Raw genomic sequence first — 12,331 nt, 5'->3', positions numbered from 1 at the left:
ACTCGAAAGCTTCCTGGGCTTGCAATGCGTTGAAATTTATTTTTCCTAGGCTCGAAGCAGTGTGTGTTCAAAGCTCACTGTCTCCTTCCCCTTTTATATACCCTTCACCCTCTCTGTTACAAAAAATCCATTTTTCTCCTTTGAAAAAAAACATTTTTTTTTTTTTTACTGCAAGGGGAGAAAAAACAACAACAAAAACCTCTGTGTCTTGCAATTATGATGCCAGATAGCAAGAAAGCTGTAGCCTTGATATTCAACACCTGTGGAAGGCAAGAGCCCCGGTTCCTGCCCCCTGAAGCTGATCTCTTCCTATCCCACGATGAGCAATCCTTTCTGTCTCTTTGGAGAAGAACTCAAGAAGGGGCAGCTACAAGGGAAGCCACATTATTGTCTGGGAAGCCTCACAGAGCAAACTGCTCACTTGGGACCTCTGCCACCTGAAAAGTGGCAAAAGTCATCCACCTTTCCCCAGCTTTGACTTCCTACCTCCAAAGTCCTATAAACATGGATGATAGCCACTCCCAGACTTTGCAAGGTGACCCAAATGCAGGTGAGAGGCTGACCAAATTTTAAGCCATCTATGAACTCCTTCTGAAATTGAGCCCTGGGGAGGAAGGTAAGAGTCCCATAGCCACTTGGACAGGTTCTCCTTATAAGGCTGCTGCTAACCTTAGTCAGCATTTGAGTTTTAAAGGAGGCCTCCTTGGGCATCCCATCAATCCAAGGTGACAGAAACTAAGGCCCCTGCTCCTGTTCACATGCCACAGAGCACAGAGTGGGCGTCTCTGGTTTGCCATCAGGCTCCCAACGCCAGTTTCTCCCACAGTGCAGGCACTCGGTACAGAGCAGGTACTCGGTACAGAGCAGGTACTCGGTAAACACCAAGTGAGTGGCTGGTTTGTGAATGAACAGCAACAATGCAGGACTGGAGACACAGCCTCCTGATTCCTAGCTCACGTTTTTGTTTTTTGATTTTTTTTTTCTGTATTTCCTTTATTAGCAGAGAATTCATGTCGGAAGCTAATTACACCACAGGACATAGTTCTGCACAAAATCACTTACTTCGTGACCACTGAAGATTGCTTTGAAGGAAATGCACTCTCTCTACACTTTCAGTCGTGTTTGTAACAGGCAAGGCTGACTTTTCCGCGTGGATGTCCGTTGCCTTGTGCAGTGCGGTGCCTGCCACACAGCATGTGCGCAGTGAATTCTGAATATTTTGATAAATCCAGAACTGCATAGCAAGACTTTCTGTGTCTTACTAAATAGTGCATACCTATAGGATTTTGCATTTAGAAGAGCAATTAATTACTGTTTGACCAATTAAATCTGCAGTGATGTGGCAAGCTGGGATGTTACAGGTCCGGAGGCTAACTACCTTGCCTTGGGCTAGCCTTGGCTCCCTGAATAGCCACTCCTTGCCCACCTGAGCGTCATAACTAATAACCTGTGGCAAACGGGTAAAAACCTTTTAAAATCTATTAACTTAGCAGACCGCCAGCTTCCACCAATCCCAAAGCTAAGGATGTCATCAGAGAGCCTCTTGGGCCTACAGAGAAGCCTCCCCGATCCTGCTGTACCTGCCTCTCTGATGTACCCACAAATGTACTTTAAACTTGCCGTGATTTATGCCTTTCTTTGTTCTGCAAAACTATAAGGCTTTATAAAAATGTGACCCCTCCCCATAGCCCACATTTTACTGGTGACCAAATATTATTGTTCTATTCCTTGCCATTTCTCAAATCTGTCTCCTCTCCATTTCTGTAACCTCTGTCATAGTGCTTACTCTCTCATCTTAGCCTGAACAACGCTAAGTCAATGTCCCATATCCCAAGTCGGGAACAAGAGGAGTTAAAAGCCTTTTAATATGCGAGTAAATAAAGCTCACATTCAGTCACTCTGCTTCACAAGGATGTCTGCTCTCTCTGAGCATCCTTAAAATATGGAGTCTGAGAACCCAAACCATGGTCTCAGCAGCTATTTCTGTTTTGGGGACGGGATTAGGAGAGTATCAGAAATCCACCATTCACTGTGCTCGGATTCAGTTTTCATCAAATGCCTACGGAGAGTAGAAACCTGCTCCCAATCTCCAAAGCCCAGTTACAGGACGACGTCAGCCAAGAAAGCAGTCCTGATAATTTGTGTGCTGGTGCTTTGGAGTTGCCCCTCCAGACATCCTCCCTGCTTCACCTGCTGTCTACATCAGAAGGTCGGTTCCCTAGCTCCTTGTCCTCTTGGATTACCTTAAGTTAGCTAGGCTTCTTGTGCCCCTGGCTTTATTTAACTTTTCCCCTGTAGGGCTTGGTACCTGCTCCTTTCCTTGTCCCTGTGAGCTAGTTCCATCTAGACTGCTGCTATCAACCTTCCCTTCCATTCCAGCCTAATGACATGTGGCTCTCTCTCTCATATATATGTTTGTTTTAGTTTCTCTGTATAACAACCTGGCTGTTCTGGAACTCACTCTGTAGCCCAGGCTGGCCTTGAACTCACAGAGATCTGCCTGCCTCTGCTCCCAAGTGCTGGGATTAAAGGCGTGCACCACCACCTGGCGCTCTCATATATTTTTAAATAGTCCTTTTACATATAAACTCTCCTTGACTTGCATCTTCTGTTTCACTTTAGGGACTAGCTAACACCGTCTATACAACATTTCATCCCTCTAAAACTCTGTTCATGTTAACATCATGCCCCAAGTAGGTGAGGCTACTAGTCTTCCAAAGGCCAATCCCCTCTATGCAATAACGATGCTTAAGTAACTAAAATCTGTAGAGTGGATTTTAAATGCATATTAACTCATCATCCCAATAACCCAGCGATCTCAGTATTGTTATTATCCTCACTTTACAGACCAGGAGGCAGAAGCTCAAAAAGATTAAGTATCTTGACCAATGGTAGTACATGATAGAGCTGGTGTTTGAACCCAGCACTCCAGTACTTTCATTTATCTATAATTCTACCTGCTTCAGACTTGTTCCCTGGCCACCTTTCATTAGTACCTGCAGGTCTAGGGCTGTCAATCTTATTCTCTAGTTCCCCACACCACTGCAGAGATGGCCTTTCAGCAATGTGTATCTTGATAATCTTGTCCCAGTGTTTAAAATCCCCAGTTTCCTTATAACCTATAGCAACATTCCAGTTATCCTCATGGAGTAGTTCAGGGCCTGCCCTACCTCTCTCCCCATACTTTCTGACATGGGTAGAAGCACGAGCTCTGCTCACCCCATCAGATGCTACCAATATCATGCTGCTTTACAGTCTCATTCATATCTCAGGCCATAAACTTTAGACTCATTGGTCAATCTTCTTTCTTTATAGCCCATGTCTAATCCCTAACAAATTCTGCGGGTTCTTCCTTCAAAACTTATCCAGAAGCTGATCTCTTCTCATTGCCTCCTCTGCTACTATACTCATGCCAACCCTATCATTTGCCACCGGACTGTGACAGCCTCTTCTGCAGGCTCCTGTTTCACCCTTGATATAGCATCCATGATATCAGGATAAAACCAAGGAGCCCACCACTGCCCCGCTGAAAACCCTGCAGTGGATCCACCTCACTACAAGGAAAATAAAGCTCCTACCAGGCCCTGCGTGCCCTTTGCTCCATCACCACTATTGCCATTTACTGTACTCTTGCTGCTTCTGGTCCAGCCTCAGGGGTGTGCTCTGCCCTTCCTCCTGTCTGGAATGCTGTTTTCACAAACATACATGGGCTCCTCCCTGCACGCCCTGCGCGTTTTGTCCAACTGGCTTCCACTTTCACCCCAAACTACCCACAGCTTTCATCCCAAAGCGAATAAGAGACCATTTATTTTTTAACCATTTTTGTGACCAGATTTAGGTTGTCCCAAATTCCATGCTACCATAAAAATTATATCATGAAGTTTTCTAGTCCTAAGTCAAGTGCAAGGTCCAGTGGTGGATACATCAGAGAAGGGAAGGCTTTTCTGGAGTCCCACGATATAATCTGATGGCATTCTTAGCTTTGGGGTTGGTAGAAGCTAGTGTCAGCTAAGTTAGTAAATTTCAAAGGCTTTTTTTTTGTCACAGGTTGTTAGTTCTAACACTCAGGTGGGCAAGGAGTGGCTTGCTATTCAGGGAGCTAATTACCTAAAATCAGGTAATTAGCCTCTGGGACTGTAATATTCTAACATCTCCACATAGTTGCAGTTTTAGCAGTTTTAATTGGTTAATCAGTCTTTGGGGACACAGCTTCTTTAAGGAATTCTCCTCTATACATCCTACCATCAAGACTGTGATCTGCACTATTATTCCCCACTAAAATGAACCAGACTCTTTGAAAACATAGCTGAGCCCAAGCCTAAGGCAGAAAGCATGTGAGAATATGAGTCTGAAGCATTCTGTTACACCAGAAAGCAGGGCTGCTATCCAAAAAAGAATGACTTGGGGCCAATCCCAGGTAGACGCCATTAGTCAAAGTAGGAAAAGTTGAAGCAACAATCGAAATAATAACCACAGTGAGTTGAAACCCAACAGACATGTAACATGGCCAATGTTTATGACAGGGGGCCTATCAACACTGCAGGGCCTTTGTTGCACAAAGTGTACCAGACAACCAAATGGCTCATGCGGAAAGTTCTCTTTCAAGGCTTACAGAGAAGAAAGGGACAGCACTGATAGCATTTGTGTGACACTGTTTGCTAACAACTAGGACAGTCATGTGTTTAAGTAATAATCATCAATGTTGTTTGCATCACAAAAGGAGGTACAAAACCTTCCTCGTGTGCCTTCTCATGGAAGCATAACCCATCCTGTCTGAAGCTGTTTTACTTGTAAGAGAAGAGAGGGGGGAGGGAAGGGAGGGAGGGAAAGAAGAAGGATGAGCTTCTAGATCTAAATACCATTTCCTAGGAAATATTTGGCACAGAACAACAGAACACACCAGGACACTCCAGAGAGCTAGGTGTGATGGCATACCCCAGCAATCCCAGCATTCAGGAGGCTGAGACAGGAAAAAATCTCACGTTCAAGGCCAGCCTAGAATACACAGTACAACTCTTAAACAAATTTTTCTCAAGAGAGTTGAATATTTAAACACTGATTGGCTCTTTTATTATTGTTTCATTTTTAAGCATGATATTGTTATGGCTACAATTTTTAAGTATATCCTCTGGAGATTCATGATAAAATGCAAACAGATGAGTTAACTATTAAAATAGGAAATGAAGTACTATTTTTTCTATAATTTAAACATTTGAAACTTTCTGAAATAAAGGTTAAAAAGTGATTCGAGACAAAAAGAGGAAACTGAATTAATAATATACACTGGCTACAAGGTGGAATTGCGACGGAGAGTTGAAACAGTGTTTACTGAGTCTGGATTCACATGCTATACTAGTTTGGGGTCCAGGGGTGGCAATATTCAACTATGGCAAGATTCAGTTTAAAAAGTTGTAATCTGGCAAGATGATGGTTATAAAACAAGCCAAGCCTGGCATGGTGACACCAGCATTTAATCTCAGCACTCAGGAGACAGAAGCAAGCAGATCTCTGTGAGTTCAAGGCTAGCCTGATCTACATAGCAACCTTGATGATAGCCAGGGCAACATAGAGAGACTATGTCTCACAAAAATCAAACCAAAACAACAACAAAGCAATAAACAAAAAACAGGTCAAGCATGCCACTGTAAAAACGGTCAGATGAAAGAGATCATTTGCATGAAAAATAAAAGTGATTGAGCAATAAGCTGATCAAAGCTAAAAAACATTAGGGTAAGCAAGAGAAGCAGATCGCTGTGCAATCTGTCTGTAGAGCAAAACTGAGAAGCAACATCGCATCTCCTTTTATTTTTATGTGAAACATTCAGAACAGAAGTCAGGAAGGACTGTACACTCCATCCAGTGTGCATTGAGCATAGTGTGGCTCGACAGTTTCAGGGAGAGGAAACAGCTGGTTGAACTGAGTGGCCAATGGACATTCTGACCTCCATATTGTTTCTAAGCCTCCATTAAAACAGTAGTCCTTTGATAAAACTCATGAAAAGAGGTACTCGGGTTTTATGTATCATAAAAATAAACGCCCTGGGTAACTATTGTACAAATGGCTTGCTCTGCCAGTTCCAAGAATGCCTGTACTTATCCATTCAGCTTTTGTTATGAGTGACTACATTGAAACACTCTGCAATATTTCAGTGTTCAAAACCTTATGTTCCTTTGGTATTTTTTAAACAGCATGATCTAATGAAGTGTTCTTTGTTTAGTTTGGAATGTTTTTGTTTGTTTTGTTTTTATGAGACAGGTTCTCACTGTGCAGCCCAAGTTGGCTTTGAACTTGCAGCAACCCTCCAGTCTCAGCCTCCCAAATGCTAGAATTTATAGGAGTGAAGCACCATGCCCTGTTTACGGTAAAAAGGATATGAAAAGAATGGGTTTTCACAGGACTCCTAACAGTGGGAGTGGGGGTGTCCCTGACTCTTGCCTGTGCTTTGGACCTTTTTCCTCCTACTGGGTTGCTTCATCCAGCCCTGATATGAGGGTTTGTGCCTAGTCTTATTGTAACTTGTTAGGCCATGTTCAGTTGCTATCCCTGGGAGGCCTGTTTTTGTTTGTTTGTTTTAAGGGGAAAGGAGGAGGAGTGGATCTGGGGGAAGGGGAGCAGGAGGAGGGGGGCTGGGAAGAGTAGAGGAGGGAAACTTCGGGTGGGACGTAATGTGTGAGAGAAGAATAAAAAAAAAATCGGGTGGTTTTTTTGTCGAGACAGGGTTTCTCTGTGTAGTTTTGGTGCCTTTCCTGGATTTCACTCTGTAGACCAGGCTGGCCTCGAGCTCCTGAGTGCTGGGATTAAAGGCGTGCGCCACTGCTGCCCAGCAAAAAAAACGGGTTTTTATCACTGGTACCAATGCCTTAGAGATAGTGAGTCAAAGTACTCTCAGATTTTGGGGGAAACATATAAGGCAATAAAAATACCCAATCTTGAGAATTCTTAATTTTTCCCAACAACAATAAATCCAAGCTCTCCCTTTCTTTTTAAAGAGTTAATTACTGTACATTAATTGGTAAACATTGATGATGGCTTCATTGTGACATTTTCTTACACACTCTGGGCACACCTGCCCCCATTTTCTTCTCCTTTTCTTCTTTCTCTCCCCATCTTCTTCCTCTGCCATGATAGCACCCTTTCTACTTCCATGTGTGAGTATCTGTCTTACATGTTTATTTTCCCTCAAATACAACCTTGCTCCATCTCCTTATACCCCATACACAAGGCTCTAAGTCCGTGCTATCGGATAATGGCCTATGACTAACTCAACTAACCAAATTTTCCAACATGCTTTGTAAACATATCAAGTCTGATACTCTTTGGCACTGTGCTTTGATAGTATATCATGACATACACACTTCCTCAAAAGCTAAACAGGGACTAGATTAATTCAACTGTACTTAAGTATTTTCGACAGTTTTGTTATTGTGTATCAACCACAGGATGTGTGTGTGTGTGTGTGTGTGTGTGTGTGTGTGTGTGTGTGGTTTAATTACAAGATTTCTACACATGTTTACAGCACCTCCACTCCCCTCTTGCCCACCTTCCCGGTCCTGATCCTCACATTCTTCTTCTGTAGTTTCCTTTCTACTTTCCTGAATTATACTTCTTTGCCGTCAACAACTTCTCGATCTGCTGACTACAGGTGTCCAGATATGACTGGCCCTGTGGAAATGAGGAACGAAGGCTATGGAGCTGATCTACACTTGCTCCACTTGCTTGAGGAATGCGATACACACTGAACCATAAATTGCCTGGTTCCTTCATTGTTTTTGGTTTTTGCTGTTTGTTTTAAAGCCTACTTCATAGAGTCATGAGTATAAATAATAATATATAAAAATATAATTAAAAATAATAATATAAAAAATATATAAAAATAAAGCATATGAGACCTCTAATAGACACCCTGGCACACAACTTGCTCACATGAAACATGGACTTCCTTGGTCTTTACCTGTGCTCTAAATTTGTGTTGAACAACATTGTATGCTTTTTCTTAGGTCTCTTGTCCCACTTACATGTTTTGTGTATTTTTCAGAAGTAACCTAAGAGCTTCTGAGGTGACTGAGAATAGAAGCCGTTTCATTTGCATGGGACACAATGTCTCTTCACTCCTCTTATCTAAAATTAAAGTGATCCTAAAGATTCAGTCAGTAGCTGCGGAACTGAGGCCATGTTACAAGAAGGAGCAAAAGGAGGAAGAGGAGGACCTGAGTCTCAAGTCCTTCTGTTTCCATGATAAGCTCATGCCACAGTAATAAGGGATACCCAAAATGCTGAGCAAGGGTACGCCATTAGCTGCTGCAGATGAGCCAGTTTCCCCAAAAGGGAACTGTGTGACCCAAGGGTGGCCTCATGAGAAGACCAGCCCAGAGCACGTAGCATAATAGCTGTGCTGTCTTGAGGGTCAACTGTGTTCTGTTCCAACGAAAGCACTCATTACAATTCAACCAAGATCAGGCTCCAGAACTTCTGAAAATATTAAAGTTTAAAACCTTAATCTACTAAATTACTATCAAGACACCAAATATATCAGTGGTGGCCCAGACTCTTGGAAATAGAGGACAATTTAAACAGGTGAGTGGGAATTTGTGTGTATGAGGCTTCTTGTTTTGGTAGGACTAGGATTTGAGCCCTTAGGCATACCAAAAGATTTTTAATACCACAAAACTATTCCATATGATACATAATGGTATCTGCACGACAATATGCATTTGTCCAAACCTAGAAAACTTTATTACACAAAGAATGAACCTTAATATATTTTTAAAAAAAATTCAACGGGTCAAGGGATCCCAAAATAAAGTGTAGATTGTGACAAAAGGTGTCTGATTGTGTTTGAAGTATGGGAACAACCTTACCGAATGGCTGGAGGGGAAAAGGGCCTTGGCTGAAATCCGTCTGGAGCTGAGTGGCAGCTGTAAGGTTAGCGGGCAGAAGGGAGTGCACCGAAGCACGTTTTTGCACAACCACTGCTCACACTACTGGAGTCAAACAAGGAAGTGGATGGTGGGCAGCAGGAAGCGGATGGTGGGCAGCAGGAAGCGGATGGTGGGCAGCAGGAAGCAGGGCTCTCAGTGTAGCAGCTTTGGGGTGTTTGAAACAAGGTGAAGCTACTCAAATGATACACGTGGTAATAGACCGGAATTGCACAGTCAGTCAGTTCATGGTCAGCTGAATACAGAGACAAGTGGATAAATACGGCAATATTTATCATTGCGTATAAATGCCAGTTTGAGAATACACACGTATGTCTTTGCACTGTCAACGGGCAGTATCAGTGAATGGAGATGTCTGAATAGCAACAAGCCTTACCCACAGACCGTTCTCCAATACCAGGAACCAAAATTATTCTGAGCAATAGCTGATTCTAGGACTGATACAGGCAATGTACGTGGTAAGTCTGAAGTATCTTAGAGTGCCACGAAGTGGGTTTTTATTTTAAAACTATTTTTTAGCCAGGCAGTGGTGGAGCATGCCTTTAATCCCAGCACTCAGGAGGCAGAGGCAGGTGAATCTCTGTGAGTTCGAGGCCAGCCTGGGCTACAGAGTGAGTTCCAGGAAAGGCTCCAAAGCTACACAGAGAAACACTGTCTCAAAAAAAACCAAATATATATATAATTTTATGTGCATGGATGTTTTGCCTGCATATGTCTGTGCAGAGGCCAGCAAAGGGTTCCAACCTGTTGTGAGCCATTACATGGGCACTGAGAATTGAACCTGGGTCCTCTGCAAAGGCAGGCAATATTCTTAACCATTGAGCCAGCTCTACAGCCCCAAAGTGATTTTTGAAAAATGTTTTCTAAAGCTTGCAAAGATAGGTATGTCAAAATGAAAACAGAGACCAAAGAGATTCCAATATGCCATAAACAATCTAAGCAACAGAACAGATTCTAACAACAAAATGAAGTGAAGCCCATCCTGGGCAGCACTTTGTCACCTCTTTCCAAAGAGCACAGCATGGAAAGGAAGGAAGGAAGAATGTCGGCAGCACTGGTGACTAGTCCTGTGGGCAGTGCACACAATCAGGATGATGTCCCCAAAATGGAACTTTATCTCTGTGGTCTTCCTCCAAAAGCTACTTAACCCCAGGATAACCATGAGAAAGACAGAACAGCTGTCCCAAATGAGGGACACTCCATAACATATCCTGACCAGCATTACTTCAGACTGTCAAGATCGTCAAAAATAAAGTCTGAGAAATCATAGCAGCTATGCGGAACTCAAAAGTATATAAAGATTAAAAATAACATGTAACATCTGGGGAGAAAGCTAAGGGACTATGAATAAAATCTTGTGTTATATTTTTCTATCTTTGTGACCAAAGAGCTCAGAGAACAGCCTGAGGAGAAGAGGTGTGTTTGGGTTCAGGGACCCAGAGTTTTCAGTCCATGGACCACCACTGACTCTGAGTGCGTGGTGAAGCTGAACAACACAGACGTGGAGGTGTGCTGCAGAGCTACTTGTCTCACGAGAGGAAGCAGAGGAATCGTTAGGGACTGGGGCCAGGTACATTCTTCAGTCGGTGAGTCTGCAAAGGGCATCCCATCATCAAGCCACAACAGATCCGGACTTCAGCTTCAATAATGTTGTCAGGGCCACGGAGACGGCTCAGTGTGTAAAGTGCTTGCCATCAAGCCTGACAACCCAAGTCCGAGCCCTGAGATCCACATGGTAAGGAGAACGCTGACTCGCACAAGTCGTCCTCTGACCTCATATACACACTATGGCATGAACATGCCCCCCCACACACACACAAATTAAAAATCAATATTAGGTGAGGATAGTAACCCACACATTTAATCCCAGCACTCAAGAAGCAGAAACAATGGATCTCTGAGCTCAAGGCCAGACTGGTATATAGACCTAGTTCCAGGACATCCAGGGCTACACAGAAAAACCCTGTCTCAAACAAACAAACAAAAATTAATGTTGGTTCATTAATTAACAAATATGCTATACTAATGTAAGATGTTAATACTGGGAGAAACGTAGTGTGCAATATATGAGAACTTTCTTACTATTATGACTTTTCTGTAAACTGAAAATTATTCTAAAATTGAAATTTTATTTACAAATGTTTTAAATTCAACATTGTATGAAAGCTCAAATGCAGCTTTTGTACCGAAGCCCTTCGCTAAAGCACATTTTTACTGAAGTAACTGCTAAGTGACCAGGGTTTTGCAAAAGCGTCTGTTACACATGATTTCTTGTTCAAACAGAACCCATTGTATCCACATTCAGCAAAGCAAAGCAAACTTGCGCTGTGTGCCAAAACAGGCAAGTAGCCTGTTATCCTCGATGTGATAGTACCGTTCAAATCTTTCCATTCCATGACACACAATATTCCCTTTGCTCAGGGGAAGGAAAGCCCTCTAAGCTGATTCTTCACTGGCTCAAAAAGTTTCCAAATGAGTGTCTCTGGGGAGATGTCAGAAACTCGCACTGGGGGAGAGCAGGAAGGAGAAGATTGCTGGCCTGGGCCTTGAAGGAAAAAAAAAAAAAAAAAAAAAAAGGAAGGAAAAGGCTTGGGCTTCCCCAGACGGACTAAATGATATGGGAATACTGCCAGAAAACTTAGCGTTCCGCGGCAGGAAAGCTGGCGCTCAAGTTTGACCGCACTCACCAGCCCTAACTGCCGGAGGACTGGACTTTCCAAGCAGCCAGGATCCCAAAGGGCATAAGTCTCTATCTTCTCACAGTCCTAGGAGGCAGTGGAAAGTTCTAAAAAACAAGAGGCCCTTCAAGTCATGCTGATGACCTCAGAAGTAGGGTTCACACACCCAGCTCCTAAAGACAATAGCATCGGCCAGGCTCCAGCTGGAAGCTCTCTTGTCACTTCTAAGGCCTCCACCTTTGCAGAGATCAGCTAGAGGTGACAAGCAAGGAGAAATGCCAAAATAAGGCCCCCTCTTTTCCTCCATATTAGGGCCAGCAGAGCCTGAGGAAATGCGGGTACAGGGAAAGAGAATACCATTTTTAGACTTTTGAGACTAGTTTACAGACTTGTGGATTTTTCACTTAGCCTATGGGGTTATTCCAGCTCATCCTTTAAGGTCTCATTCAAACCATAAATCTTTCAAGTCTCCCAGCATCTCCTTCTCCTTCCAATTCTAAGATTATAATCAGTTTCTCATGAGTTAAGCGGCTTGTCCCTTGTAAGGCCATGCACTCCGAGCTTTTCAGAAGGAATATTTTCATGCATACAACCCAGAGGTGATTTTGAAGTTCCGGGACCTGAATGCAAATTCTCCTTCTGTCTTCATTCAAGACTTCCCACATCCCATAGCCTTTAGTCTAGTGTTGTGTATATGTGCTTAATGTTAGATTGGT

The sequence above is a fragment of the Peromyscus leucopus genome, chromosome 1 (assembly GCF_004664715.2).
Source record: "Peromyscus leucopus breed LL Stock chromosome 1, UCI_PerLeu_2.1, whole genome shotgun sequence".
Taxonomy (NCBI): Eukaryota; Metazoa; Chordata; class Mammalia; order Rodentia; family Cricetidae; genus Peromyscus; species Peromyscus leucopus.
Note: the sequence above shows the minus strand (reverse complement) of the source record.